The following is a 16,289-nucleotide window of genomic DNA, read 5'->3' on the forward strand; positions in this document are numbered from 1 at the left end:
AGAAAACACATACACACACACACACACACACACACACACACACACACACTTCCATGTAAAAAAACAAAAAAACAACAACAACAAAAACCAACACTACAGATCATAGTGTTGTTTGTTTAAGACTCTGAATTAGGCTTGGCCATAACAGACTGCAATGGACACTCTGTGTGCTACTTTTCATCTCAAATTTTGTGCTCAACATGTGAGCATATGATTCATATTCTAGCAGTTTATTACCATCAATAAAATTCTCTTGGGCTAATGTTGATTTCAAGGTAGGTTACATGTCTGTAATTCTATCTTTACCGCTTACTATTTTTTCCTCCTCAGGGTCATGTTTTAAATGTGACCTAAAATAGCAAAGTCTTTGAAGAGTCTTCAGCATCGTGGTCAGGTTCGCAGACTGTGAAGCCAGATGGTCTAGTTTTGAAAGCTATTTCTACCACTTACCAGCTACAGAACCTTGGGTACTAGTATTCATTTCACTTCTTCTAGCTTCAGTTCTCTTATGTGTAAAATGGGAATAATAATGGTAATCTCACAGAGCTAATGAGAATATTCAACAAATTAATATATATAAAGTCCTTAAATCATGCCTGGCAAGTAGTTTTAAGTTAGCTACTAGCCTGGCACCTAGTAAATGTTACATGAGCGCTAGCTATTGCTGCTGCTAGAGGCTGTCAGAGTAAATTCCACATGCTATATTATTACTTTAAAAACAGTACACTGATCTATCGTCATAGAGGAATTTATTCAAGCGTGCCAGATAAATGTCTAAATTCACTTACTCATCAAACCAAACATGAGTTTACCCCAGAAGTTGAAGAGAAGCACAGTGAAAACAATCATTTTTTAACAGAAAATTGTTTATGTTTTAGTAACTTAATATAGAGTTAAATACTTTATAAAAGCATTTGGCAGACTCTGATGTTGATCAAGTTAAAAAATAATGTGAGAACAAAATAAAAACATTATTTAATGATTTATCAATTCACTCACTAAGCAATTAACTTATGCTTGCCCTACACAGAAGCTTGAAGAAGACAAAAAGAAAAATAAGAGCAATTTCCTACCTTTTTTGGAGTTATAATCCAGTAAGGAAAACTCAGATAATTAATTTTAAATCATGGTCCTAAGCACGATGATAGTCAAGTGTGAAATGATAGGGGAACATACAGAAGGAAGTGATGTGTATTTATGGGAGTACTTGGTGATGGTGTGTGACTGGCAGAAGGCAAGCATTTATCGCTATCCTTAAGTTAAATCTCTGGTGTATAGGAAGAGTAGACACTCATGGCATCAATAGTCTCTTGTTATTATAATTAAACTTTTTTCAGCCCAGCCTGTGAAAGACATAATAACATATAGGCTTGACCCCAAAACACAAAGCATCCAAAGTCTTCAAATTTAGTAGGAAAAATTAATTAGACCAAAAAATATAAATGGATCATATTAATGCAACATTGTAATTAATATTTTAAATGTCTGGGAGAAAAAATTTCAAAACTTTACTGCAAACCACAGACAGACCTTTAGGAGAATCATGTGAGAAAGTTTCTCCTTGACGCTTATGTTGTCCCTGGGATAATGTGATCTGTCAGGGCCCCCACATAACAATGAGGGCTATGGAAGTACACAGGCAGACGCTCAGCAAGACAGGAAGATAGGTCTTTCCTGGATATTGTTCCCACAGTCAGTCAGCCCCCCTCATACAGCCACCCAGATCCTCCCTGGCCACGTGTGAAGTCCCAAAGCACAGAGAGCTTCTTGGTCTCGTTCAGCATTATCCAGCCAGACTGAATCACAGTTTCTTGTGTTTTTTTTCTTGAAAGAAAAATCTGTAAGAAAACAAGTTCAGAAACTGAAATACAACCTGGGTAATATTAAGTGGGTTTTTAAAACATATAAATATCTTTTCAAAGTTTCTTAACTTCACTAGATGCAAGATACACAAATTTAAAGTATTGTATAGGTTTCATAGTATAATGTCAAAACATAAACTACCACTAGGCATACATACTTTTTAAAAGGCTAAGCTTTTTGATCATCGTAAGGTTCTCTAACTGTGACACTTCCACACTGAGTATAAGCTTAGGAAGTTAGGGAGATAAAAATCTTGAGGGCCCAAACCCAGGAAATTTGAGTAGCATCCTGTGGTAATTCGTTCACTTTGATGCTAACATCAGTACTGTTGCTCTAATTATAGACATAATTAAAACAGTTAGTCACTGCTATAGCCAATTAAGAAACATAATGCAAAGAGAGATTCCATTCATAATAACAACAAAAATATAAAATACAAAGAAAGACAGTTGACAAAAAGTAGGCAAGATCAAAATAAGGAAAACTATAAAATAATGTATGTATTTAAAAATAAAATAAATAAAAGAAAATAAAAAATAAAAACTTTGAGAAACTAGAGCACCTTATGATTCTCTGGCCACATTAGCTAAGGTACCACTCTTCTCTATCCTACTAGCCCTATTGCTATCTAAAAGTTCAGATGCAAAGAAATGGCTTTGTCTGAAACACAGGGATGTCTTGTTTCCTTGTTTGCATATTTATTTTCTGTCTTGGAATGCAAAAATAAGCTGTGAAAGCAAGTACTTTTTATTTCATGTTACTCATGTCTGGCACACATTGTAAGAATTCTTAACATGTAACAAGTTCTTATATCCCAATATATAAGATAAATTCTTGCTGCAGAAAAATAAAAATTTAAATGCATACATAATAAATACTAATTGCTAATAAATAAAACAGTTAAATTTCAGTGAGTAGTCAAAAATATAAATTGAAAATACATGAGATAGCATTTTGACCTCCAGTTTTTGTAAATATGTATTCAAAATGTACATTGTGTAAGCCCTTTCATTCAATAATTCTACTTTTCATGAAGGAATAGGAAGTTTACCAAAAAAGAGAATGTATATGGATCCTCAGTACAGAGTTCTAATAGAAAAATGAAAAAACCACCTAAATATCCATCAGTGTGCTAGCGACGGCCATCTGAAGTAATAATATGAAGACATTAAGCATTGTGCTTCGATGGGTAAAAAATGATTTGGGAAAATATACAGAAAATTGATGGCAAAAAGACCAAAACAGAATGCCTATATAGTTCAGGTGTGTGTATGTGTGTATGTGTGTGTGTATACACAAACACACCAAAACAAATAATGACTCTCCCTGGGTGTTGCAAATTTTGTTTCCTTTAATATGCCTTTCTTTATATTTCATAAGGTCTACAGTGAAAATTACATTAATATTACAATTTTAAAGTCAATTAAAGTTATTATTTTAAACTGGAGGCCCGATGCACAAAATTTGTGCAAGGGACTCGGCCCTCACAGCACCAGCTTCATCCAGAAGGACATCCGGAAGGTCGTTCCGCTATCTGGTCTAATCAGCATATTATGCTTTTGTTATTATAGATTGCCAGTTATCTTATTTTTAAAAGATAACTTAGAACTTAGCTCTTGAAATGACAGCATATAAAAGAGAATGTTGTCTGATGTGTGTAGTCTAATCATTTCATCGGAGAAAATTTATTCTCATACGTATTTCTACTTAGTTTTAAGTTGAACCAGGTAAAATTGTTTTTCAAGCTTTGGCACGTTATGGTAGTTGATTTAATTTTTTCACAGGTTAAAATGCAAGTTTTTCATTAGTGTGCTTTGGTACTCTTGGCCCACATTCTTGCTTTAGGAAAAAACAGTAAACTATGACCCATAAACTTAGATGGCAACTGAATGCTCAGCTAGTCACATTAGAGTTGTTACATTTCCTAGGCATAGAAATCAGACATCATAGTTGTTTTAGATCTTTCTGAATATTGAAATATATCTACTCTCAGGTTCTTAATGACGAAAGGTAATCGCTGAGTCTTTAGAACACAAGAAGGCTCAGAAGAATTTATTCTCAATGCCATATAGGTTTCATTATTATTAATATTAGATATACCTTGATATTATTTTAAATGTGGATACAATTAGATAAGCCACACTTACACCAATGGCAAAGTTTATATATCCTTTTTGTTTTAATACCTCATAGGCACTTTGACCCACCAAATTATAGACCCCCTTCTAAATCTCATTGTTAATGTTCATTTTCATTTCTTAATTCAGTATAAAAGGCAAAGTTCTTGCCATATTCACTTCACTCCATATCACCACACTTGAATCACTATGGTCTTCTGGAATCCATCCATGGCAAGATGAATGCCAAGATCTTTGTAGATAAAATAGCCTGATCTTGTAGAATCTAGATAAATTCATTTCTAACCACACAGGGATTGCTTGGGTTATGTTCACTGAGTCTCAGACAGCATATGCAAGATCACCCACTAGGTTGGAAACCATAATTCTGACGCAACTATACTGTTCTAAATAATCTTAAACATAATGAATTTGAAGATGGTAATTTTTCTCTGGATCAGGTTGAGGTAACTCTTTCTCTGTTCCTGACAAAATCCTATGATTATCTCTAACTCCAAATCTATGCAAATTAAAGTTTCTCCCCAACCCACTGACATCCTAGAATAGGGAGGAGGAGTGAACATGAACAATTTCTGCCCTGCCCCCCACCCATGGGGAATTTTGTGGCTTTTTATAAGTTTCTTTCAGTTTGCTGCCATTGAACCCTCCCTTGTTACCTCTGCTAATGGTAGTTCAGCCCCTGCCGTGTTCCTTCGCCCAAGTGGTTCTGTGAAATGGAGTCACTGAAGAGAAGACTCAGGGAAGGTTCCCTTCCTCAGGGTTCCCATTGGCCCTTTACACAACATGCAGTCACAGTTTGCTCTCTGCTGGGCTCTCTCCTCATCACTGTGTTACTTTGGAAATTCTCCCTATAGGGGGCAGGGGCCAGGTCCTATTGCCCTTAAATTCCAAGGAATTGTAAAACTCTTCAAACATTTCTTTTGAAGGAACCCTCTTCACTTGATAGGGGTAAGGGAAAGTGCCACAATGAGGGGGAGGATTGTACGAGTTAAATTGTCCTTTCCATTTTTTCTCTTCCAAAACCTACAGATGGGCAACAGACTAAGGTTGCAGAAATTGCTTCACAGTCTTCATGTGGTACAGAGATAGTACAGCAACTTGCTTGGGGATGTGAACAGGGTTGGTGCAAATCCAACTGAGACTTCTGCTTAAACTCCAAAACAACAGGAATGGCAACATTTAACATTATCTTAGATACATGTATAATATTTATTTATATACTAGAGGCCCAATGCATGAAATTCATGCACAGGTAGGGTCCCTAGGCCTGGCTGGTGATCAGGGCTGATCTGTGGGGCGACCAGCAAAGTGATTGGGGGCCCCCCACTGGCACCCACCTTGGCCGGTCTGGGGCCTGCGGGCTGGGGGCAGCTCCTGCATTGAGCATCTGCCCCCTGGTCAGTGCACATCATAGCGACCCGTTGTTCTACCATTTGGTCGATTTGCATATTAGGCTTTTATTATATAGGATACATGATACTCCTGTGCTTCTATATTACATATGAATGTATTCAGAGTGTGGTGTATCTAGGTATCATAATATAGAGATAGATAAATTTGGAGGAGAGGGACAGAGAAAAGTTATATAAACCCATATAATATTTAAAGCCGAGAATAGGACTTGGGGCAGCATTAAGTCTTTAACATAACTTTTATATCAATTAATTGTAACATTTTGAAAGTATATTCCTAATACCTCTGGCTGTAGCTACAACTCTCACTTATCTTTAGGACCTAACTGAGCATGTTAAGATCTCCATAAATCTGTTCCTCTGGTCTCAGTCCTGACATGGAAAACTATCTTGTAAGGATACTTATTTAGATTTTGGTTAAAGTTTTGAAACTTGTGAAAAAAAACTTGAGGAGGTGCCAGCTACTAAAATTTTTCTTAGTCTCTGGGTAAATCCCATTCAAATATCCAATATTTAAAAGTCCATGCATCATGAGAAGTATCTCCATGAAGTTCTAGTGCTTGTAAGAAAATAATCCGTGCAGGGACATTCCAAAGGTTTGTATCTGACCTTTCTTTGGTTTTAATCACTGAAGTTCTAGACAGCTTAATAAGTTGAAGGTGCTGGGTCACAGTCTAACTTAATGAGGCCCGCTGCAGAGACTGGGCACCTCTGATTGCTCCCATAAGTCTTAGCACATCTGGTGTACTGTCCTTGGATGAGAAATGTTTTCCATAACTTTTCTCTTGTTCACCACCCTGCATATAAATTGTTTTTATTAACCCGAGAATGATACAGCACTGTATATTTGTGTGAGCTTTTGCCATTTTCAGCTTTATCCTACAGAAAGAGAGTTGATTGTTTTCTCCAAAAAGGAATTAAACACTGTTTATCACCAATGTCTTCTTTTCTATTTTTCTACCCTTACTTAATATGGGTCAAACTAACCTTCAGTTTGACATCAGATTAAAGAACTAAACATTGTAACAAGACTCTTCGAGACAATTTACAATATGCCATAGTTGTGGAAGAAAAGAACCAGATAAAAACAATAGATCACTTTTAAAGACTTTTTCCATAGGGCAACATATCCAGATGTAAATATCAAGGAGATTCAATTGTATAGGGAAATATATATATACATATTTGGGTGATTGGCACATTCCTTTGTCCAGAATGATAAACAAATTGATAGACAATCTATTCTGTTTTATTTCAGGATATTTTACAAATCTAATGAAAGCCATATTTCTTCTTTCTTTGCTATTTCCCATATGGATACTAGTAGCATGGAAGTTGATCCAGATGGATAAAACTACAGTTTTATAGGATGGTGTTACATCTGCATCCTCCACCTTAACCTTAGTCATGAAGAATGCATCTCAGGGCCATTATAGCGCAGTAAAGAAAATTGAGTGTCTTTATAAAGAAAGTGGACCAAAGACAACATGACCATATTTTTACTAAGGAAATTCTGCAGGTGGAAGCAGTTTGTATTGGAATCCATCTTATCTCTCTGAAAGCCAAAATATTTGCATACTGAAGTCATCTGCCATCCCGTCATTGACACTTATCTTTTGAACAGAAAACATTGCTTGCATTCTTCTCTGATTAATCCTATCTAACCTAAATTCATACACAAATACCATATTTCACATAGCATTATATTAAAAATATAAAAAGAAGAGGAAGTAGCTAGATGGTGTCAAAGGATAGTTAGTCATTCTATCAGACACAAGATGAAGACCAGTTCTGGTCATAATTAGGTCAGCTCCAGAATAATCAGAATGTCTCTGGTATCAAGCTAATGAAAGCTTTGGAAAAAGTAAAAGTAATATTCTAGTTGTATTATTTTTAATTTACCTACTGAAATGTTGAATAAAACCTGCCTATGTTTTTTCCTATGTCATATTATATGTCACTAATGTAACTCTCTGTACAAAACACTGATTTTGCCATATCACTTCAACATTAGCAAGATTCTTACTCTTGTATATTCTTTATTCAATTAAAGGACACATCCAAGGACTCAGGATTTTTATTGTTGTTTACATTTTACTACTCAACCACTCTTTCAGATTTTCCTTTCATACAACTCATTTGTGAAGGAAGCTTCATGTGACTCCAATATAAAATTCTTAGATTAACATTTTTAACAGCTTTGTCCGTTCCCATAAATCTAGATACCTGATATATGAAAATGTAGGTATCACCCAAATCTACCTGCCATTCTTCTCTTTCTCATTCATTCCCTCACTGACATTCTTACCTTACAATATTAAAATGCAATTTCTTATAGTTCTTCCCTATACATTGCAAGATCAACTTCTCCATCACGTATTTGCTACTTGATCATTTAGCTATCTAATCACAGGCACATATAAAAATTTTATTTTAAGTTTTATAAGTACTGCCCACAATTCCACAACTTTAAGGATACCTCAATTAGATATTTACAGAATCCTAAGATTCTAATTTGCCATCATAATTGTATAAAGATCAATCCTGAAAGAGGCTCAAAGACTTTCTATTCCATCTCTTACATTTGCAGCTAAGAAAAATGCTCTAGGTGGCAAAGACGAAATCAAAACACCAATCACTATATTTCAAGTTCACAGCTCTTATTGCAACAGCTTGCATTTACAACCTAGAAAAACTGCCGCAAATTAGTCCTCTGCAAATTATCAGTCTTAAAAATGTTACTATTCTCTACTCTACTATATTAGGGTTCTCCAGAGAATCGAGAATCAGAATCAATAGCATAAATACAGATATCTATAAGAGGAGAATTATTATAGAAACTGGCCCACATGATTACAGAGGCTGAGAAGTCCCATGATCTGCTATCTGCAAGCTGGAGTCAGGGATATAATCCAGTCTGAGTCCGAAGGCCTGAGAACCAGGGGATCTGATCATGTAACTCCCTGTCTAAAGGGTGTAAGTCCCAGAGTTGGAAGGCCTAAGAAACCAGCATATCTAGTGTTCAAGATCAGGAGAAAATGGACAGTCCTGTTCTAGAACAAAGAGAGAATTCATCTTTTCTCTACCTTTTTGTTCTTTGGTCCCTCAACCAACTGGATTATGCAAATCCACACTGGTAAGGGGATCTTTTATACTGATTCAAATGTTAATCTCTTCCAGAAACATTCTCACAGAGACACACAGAAATAGTGTCCACTGGGTATCCTGGTCAAATTGACACATACAATTAACCATCACAACTGCTCAGTTCTTCCTGCAGATCCCAAGCCATGTAGATGTACACTGTGCTTCAAAATTTGTCAGAATTTCCTGCCTCATCCTTACCCCACTATCTTCTCAGGCATACTTATTCAATTTTACTACCTATCTTGAGTCTACTTTTTTGCCTAAAAGCCATCCTCTATGCATTCTTCTCCAAACCACTACAGTCATTTTAATTTTAACTGCCTCCATTTTAAAAGTTCCTAAAAATTCTCTTAACTTCTCAGACTAGGTAACTTCCTCCACCAGTATTGATAGTATCATACTTCTGATGATAAAAGCCACAAATATTTTTGATACTTCTTATGAGTTAGTCTCTGTGAAAACACTGAAGATACATATCGCCATGCACCAGCTCTTGGACTCACCTGTCTCTTGTCCCAGTGCCCATTACACAACTGGCTCTGAAGGGGCTTTGACCAACTTCATGCAGGTACTCTGACGGCCGTCACAAACAGAGGAATTAAGTTGAAGAATTGGAGATAAGAAAGTTTTGAGTAGAGATATTTTGATATATAAGAAAATATATTACTTATATAAAAACCCTTGGAGTTTCCTAAGTGATAAGAGTGGTAACGATGCTTTTGTTATGTTAATATGGTGACCTTTGGGAAGCACCTAAGGATATGGCTGATTGTGACTGAAGGACTGGAACTTTCAGTCCCCACATTCGCCTTACCTCTAGGAACAGGAGAGGCATTGGAGGTCAACTGATGGCCAGTGATTTAATTAATCATGGCTAAGTAATGAAGTTCCCGTTAACAACCAAAAGGGTAGGATTCAGAGAGCTTTCTGTTTTTTGGTGAATAGGTCTCACCTTCAGACCTGATAATATTTTGAATAAAGTTTAGAGAGATGAGGCTGAAAAGAGAAGCAAAGGCCAGGTCACAAAGTTTTAAAGACTCCTTCAATACACAAAGGATTTTTGAATCTATTATCACAATGGTAACCTGAAAGAGGTAAATCTCAGTTTTCAATGTGCTTTAAAAAACACACAAACATTAAAATTTAAGGTAACTAATGAGATTCCTGCATTTGAAGGCAGATCTAGTTCCAACCCTCAAGGCATAAAACTCTTAATTTGCTTGTGTCTTCTGCATAGCGCTCTCCATTAAATCAATATTAGAGTCCTTGCTGGTTTGGTTTAATGAATAGAGCATAGGCCTGCAGACTGAAGGGTCCCAGGTTCGAGTCTGATCAGTGGCACGTACCTTGTTTACAGGTTTGGTCCCTGGCTTCAGAGGCACATTCAGGAGGCAGGCAACCAATCAATGTGTCTCTTTCACTCTGTCTCTCCCTCTCCCTTCCACTTTCTAAAAACCAATGGAAAAAAAATGTCCTTAGGTGAGGATTAACCTAAAAAGTAAAATAAATAAGTAAAATCAATATTGGAGACTTGAGATTTTTATTATGAGTGGCTTCAGAGAATTTCATAGTAGGAATGCATTTGAAAGGACATCTGGTTCAAGTTTCTTAGCTTTCAAATTTTTAAATCTCAAAAATGCACTACATTTTACATAAGAATTATAAAAATAAAATAAAGAAAATAAATATCAAACAAAAGTTTTCATATAAATTAAGATTCTGAAAACCCAAAAGTCTTTATTTACCAGACAGGGAGGAATATGAGCAAAATGAAATAAGAATACAATGGTAGAGTATGATGTAGAAATTTCAGATAACTGTATTGAGTGTGCTGCCATGACGTTTGCAGTGGGGTTCAGGATCGGAAGGAGGGGCCAATGCACAAATGAAAATGCTATACAAGAAATATGAATTTAGAAGGCATTGGGGGCCAGGTGGAGCCTCTTTCTTGAAGCGACACACAGCTTTCTGGCCTGGTCCACTATTTATTTTCTTGAATACACATTTGCCTTTTAGCAAAGTATACAGGCATATCAAAGGTAAAGTTTGGTAAATAGTAAAAAGATTATCAGGTTAGGGAATTGCCTTGAGCCAGCACTATCTCAACAGACAAGGTGCTTAGCATCAGCCCTGCTAAAACCCAAGGTCCATCTGCCTTCCGTGTTCCTTGGTGCACTTTCATGATAGTATCAGCAAGCAGTGGCTTCCCTCAGTGTGCCTCTTATAAAGATATTCAAATTCTTTTTTTTTAAAAAATTGAGTTCCATATCTGTGAGCTCATTTATGGTTACTAATACATAGAACCAAACTGGATGCAGTTGGTATTTACAAAAATTAGATGATCATCAGAATCACTGGGTAAACTACTAAAACATTGAAATTTTGGGGTTCTACCTTACAGTGCTTGTTTTTGTATGATTGGTTTTCATTTGTTTTGGTTTTGTAGTTTGTCTGTCTCTGGTCAGAAAAATGGTTTAGGTGCATTTATTCAGCAGTTTATCTAATATTTAATATTTGTCAGGAACTATTCTAGGTGCTAGGGATATAGTAGTAAATAAGCCTATTTTCCAAATCTCATAAATCTTATATTCTAAGTAACATAATAAGAATAGGCATGTATATACTCTTAATGGCAACCTGATAAAATAAATTTTACCATGTTAGCCAAGGTTTAATTAAAGTTTTTTTTTTTGTTTTTTTGGTTTTTTTTTTAATATATTTTATTGATTTTTTACAGAGAGGAAGGGAGAGAGACAGAGAGCTAGAAACATCGATGAGAGAGAAACATCGATCAGCTGCCTCCTGCACATCTCCCACTGGGGATGAGCCCGCAACCCAGGCACATGCCCTTGACCGGAATCGAACCTGGGACCCTTCAGTCCGCAGGCCGACGCTCTATCCACTGAGCCAAACCGGTTTCGGCTAATTAAAGTTTTAATTGGTGATTTAAAGAAAAGATACTGATTCATTTATGAACAAAATAAAATCATAAAATCACAATATCTTCCAATCTTTTATTACTTCTAATATTTAGAGCAATTATACTCAATAGTCTATTTATATAAGTCACTTTTATAAATTCAGTTTTATAAAATCATGTGAATAGAATAGCTTACATAAGTTTTACTAAATTAATATTAAATTATTCATTGACATTTCATACCCTTCAAAATAGAATGTAAAAAAATTTAAAATATTTATGAGATAGGATTCATCTATTTTCTTTATTCTATGAACTTGACATAGCCTTAATACATACCTTCCCCTTTCTACAGCACCTCTCGAAGCTGTCTTCTGTTTTGTGTTCATTTTTAAGATCTGATCACCAGAGGTAGGCTTATAATCTGAAATACAACATAAATTGCTTAGGACAACCATTTCATGGCCTCTTGCCATGACAGAATTTTCCCTAAGAACTTTGCATTTTTCCTTTTGAGTCACGTCAAATAGTTTCTTTCACTTCCACCCATCCTGGTCTCATCCACTGGGTGGCCAGCATTACTGTCTACTTAAAAGCAGCTGGGGGAGAAAACCACCCTGAATAACCTCCATTTTTATATAGAAATTATAACTCCCAAGAGACTGGAAGCACTGTAATGCTGACTTTCTGACCTCAGCCAACTGTTGTGGCTGTTCACAAATGAACCCACCAATAAAGAGATTAGAAAAACTCTGGAATGTGGTTTTTGGCCAGAATAAACTCAATCTAGATAAAGGGAAAGAGACTGTCCATTTTATTTTTCAGGCTAATGTCTACCACATTGAAGCACTAATGAATACTCAGACACACTAAGATTTTTTTTTTACATTCTTGGCTACACATTAATTTTAGGTGGACATTCCTTAATCTACGGTTCTTTGTGGGTAAGCAGCTGCACTGTGGAATTATTCTGGTAGTTAAATAAAAATAAAAGTGTTCTTCCTTTTTTTAAAAAAATATATTTTATTGACTTTTTTACAGAGAGGAAGACAGTGGGATAGAGAGTTAGAAACATCGATGAGAGAGAAACATTGATCAGCTGCCTCCTACACACCACCTACTGGGGATATGCCCACAACCAAGGTACATGCCCTTGACCAGAATTGAACCTGGGACCCTTCAGTCCACAGGCTGACGCTCTATCCACCAAGCCAAACTGGTCAGAGCAGTGTTCTTCCTTTTGAACTGTTTTTAAAAAATTCTTTAGATATCAAAGATGGAGTCATGTAGCATTAACTAAAAATATTCTCTTATTAGAACAAGTTCTTCTCATCTATTTTGTTTATTCGAACACTAGTACCCAGTGCATAGATTTGTGTACATTGAAAGGAAATTAATTAGAAGGTGGCCGGCAGGGCTGGACTGAGCAAGATGAGCCAGACATGCCCTGGAGCCAACCTCCAGGGGTCCCTCCCCGGCCAGCGCACTAGGTGGTGCTGTGGCTTGAAGTGTGTCTACCCAATGAGCCGGGTCCCTCAGGCAGTTGGGGTCCCTTGGCCTGGCCTGCAGGGATCAGGCCAAAACTGGCTCTTCGACATCCCCAGAGGGGTCCCGGAGTGCGAGAGGGCACTCTGCAAAGTTGCTATCATACAGGGTTTGGAACACAAACACAAGTTTGCAGTAAACCAGATTCAGGACTGACAGTGCCCCAACAACAACATAACCCATTGCCAAAGGTACAATGCGTGGCCCCACAAGGAATCGGGCTCCCTTCTCTCTGGTTTCGGGGTGCATTACTCAAGAACTGCCACTGCCAAGTCACTGCAACTCGGCAGCTCCTGCATCGAGCATCTGCCCCCTGGTGGTTAGTGCTCATCATAGAGACTGGTCAGACGGGCAGAGGGACACTTAGCATATTAGCCTTTTATATATATAGACTAGAGACCCGTTGCACAAAGAGATTTGTGCGATAGTCCTTCCCTTCTTCTGGCTGCCGGCACCGGTTTTCCTCCGGCACCTGGGACCCAGGCCTTCGCTCCAGACGGAGCCTTCCGTCTTTGCGGCTCCTGATGGAGCCTTCAGTCTTGGCTCCGCCGCTTCGCCCCTACGTATGCAAATTAACTGCCATCTTTGTTGGGTTAATTTACATACTCTCCTGATTGGCTGGTGAGTGTAGAGTAGGGATGGTTAATTTACATGTTTGTCTATTATTAGGTAAGATTTTATTCCATACCTGCTATGTGAAAGGCACTAGGTAAAGTGCTGATTTGTTTGATATAAAAAATTAAATCCTTTGTTAGCCGAGTAATTCACAGCAATTCCATGATAATCAACCTCTTCCAGTAGATTACTGAATTTTTATTTAGAAAAAGAAAACTTGTTGGACAAATTCCAATGCATAATACACTTAAAAACCAGGTTCTCTATAATAACTTATGGGAGGGAAAAAGCTCTAGTGTTGGCAGAGTTAATAACTCATATATTTCACAGGAACAAGTTTGTTTTGGGATAGCTGAAACATAATAGTCCCTAATGATTTTTCTTTCAAATCTTTCCTGTAAGCACACATCTGCTCGTTTTGAGATTTAATTGTAGATACTGCCTACATTGGCAGGAAAAAAAAAAAAGTGTTCTCTTCAAAATACCTCTCATTTCCCATTTAATCAAAGGACTGAGTTCATTTGATCTCAGTTCCACATTGCTATTCACACTTAAACCTAACGGCAACAGGCTTACCAAGTAGAAGTACTACTTGGCATTGATGGGCAAGTTTCACCACAAGCATAATGTTGAACTGCTGAGCTCGTCTTTCTTATTGAACTGTTTGCCAAGGAAATCCAGTCCATGGTAAATAGACAAATGTCTGAGATCACTGTGGCTCAGTCTCTGATGAGGCAGCTGCCTCCATGCTGTGTTTGTTGTTCCAGGATATTGTAAATACTAATATTTTATAAGCTATAGTGCAGTTTAGAAATGAATCTCATAAACATAATTCCCTATTTCCCAGTTTTTAAAAACACAGAGCCTGGATGAATATCATTAGTGGTCAGTCTGTAGATTCGGTTCTCAGCTCCATGGCCTGTGATGGGCAAAGGAAATTTGGGATGTGCAAAGTCTCAAGCACTCTGTCTTTCAGATAGTCAGGGAACTTTTGAGTTCACATAATTCCTTCTGATTTAAAATGACAGGCTATGGTACCTGCATTTAAAATTGATAAAAAGTGTTATAGCATAAATTAAAGAAACCAGTTTGAAAGGATAGGCTAAGAAAAAAGTATTGGTTATTAGGAAGGCGCCATAATTATTTATTTTCTTTTCAAGGTGAAACAAAAGATGTTATATCATATTGTGTACAAATCATTAATTGAGGGTATTCTCCTAAAATGCTAAACCTATTAAGTCACATTGTGTTTGGACCCTCGCCTTCATTTTGAAGTCTGATCTATATCTATAGTCTCTTTCTCCCTTATGTGCTTATTTCTATATTCATAGAACCAAGCCTCCTCTGCTCCATCTTCCTTCTTTCCTTTTCTCTCATAATTAACTTGTCTTCTTTGAAGGAGGTGACTCTTCTACCCACAAGTCACTTACCTTGGCTTGCAAAGAAGTACCTCTCCTTATAGGGTGCTTCTCAGTATGTCCAGTTCCTGGAATTGCAACAAAAAATAAAGATGCCAACCCCCTTTTAAATACTGAAGACTGACTTGGTAAATTTTATTAGGTAGCTCAGTGGATATGCAGGCAAGAGGAATAAAGACAAATAAAATCCACATCTTAAATCACGGAAACCAATAAAAACATACGGATTAATTCATGGCTCAGACAGACACTATGTAAGACTAATAACGTAGATGAAAATATTTTGCAAATTCCATAGCACTGTACACACATCACTGTGATTGTTTTTCCTTTAAGACACCGCACTGAGAGTGAATTGAATAAGATGCCAATTGCCTATTAAAAAATGTAGCCTTAATTAGAGTTGGGAACCCCCGTCTTTGTATGAAAGGGCAATAATGATGGAAAGACCTGCTACATGTGGGATCTCTATTTTCTTTATCCTCAGTCGGTGATGCTATTTGGGTAATAACTGATGAAAGGACTAGGGTGCCAACCACTTTGCAGTTAAGTGGCTAATTAAGACCCAAAGCAAAGCTGCCAGGAGGTTGGGTCTCCTAGCTTTAAAGTGACACATAAAAGCAATTAGAATGGGGCTGGCTTTGCTAGGACATATTTAAATTTGGACAAAAGTTTGGGCCAGTTATTATTTCATGTTAATATATTCTTCTCTAAGACAGCATCAGAGAGAAAGGGAAATCATTTAGCGCATAAGAAATAAATTAGAATATTACTTAGATTCTCTGAATTCAGATGTGAATAAAAAGCAAAACTATAAAATCATTTCTATGTTTGCATTCATAATGGGGACACTACATGTAATTAGATCTAATCCTAGAGAAAAAGAGAATAGGTGCATGAAGCACACTGCTATCCAAGAGGAGAAATCTCTGAATTCTTGGGCATATTGTCACCTGCCTGTCATATTGCACAAGTGTGACACCTAGCCCAGAATGGCAAGGTTTTCAGAATTGTTATATTTCAACTTGGGACAATCATTATTGCATTTAAATATAGCTGCTCTAGGAGCACAGCGGGGAAAAGAGATTCTTTCTGTGTTTAGAAAAAAGGTTTGAAGTTGGTGAGGGAAATTAGAGAGAATTAGAGAAGATGAAAATTATAACACATGTTCTCCATGTATGAGGGAATGGTAGTTGGGGAGAGTAGATGACTTAAAATCACAGCTCTAATG

General features: G+C 36.9%; 1 long non-coding RNA gene across 1 annotated transcript; it reads right to left on the reverse strand.

Annotated features, from left to right (window-relative positions):
• Positions 1-1,028: 1,028 nt before the first annotated feature.
• Positions 1,029-15,093, reverse strand: LOC139008118 (uncharacterized). The gene is made up of 5 exons (XR_011471100.1): positions 15,071-15,093; positions 11,820-11,904; positions 9,907-10,051; positions 9,064-9,133; positions 1,029-1,838 (listed from the first exon to the last, which is right to left on the reverse strand). It is a non-coding gene; the product is annotated as an uncharacterized lncRNA (long non-coding RNA).
• Positions 15,094-16,289: the final 1,196 nt, after the last annotated feature.

The sequence above is a fragment of the Myotis yumanensis genome, unplaced genomic scaffold, assembly GCF_028538775.1.
Source record: "Myotis yumanensis isolate MYYU_CA2020_CCGP unplaced genomic scaffold, mMyoYum1.0.hap1 SCAF_4, whole genome shotgun sequence".
NCBI classification, from domain to species: Eukaryota; Metazoa; Chordata; class Mammalia; order Chiroptera; family Vespertilionidae; genus Myotis; species Myotis yumanensis.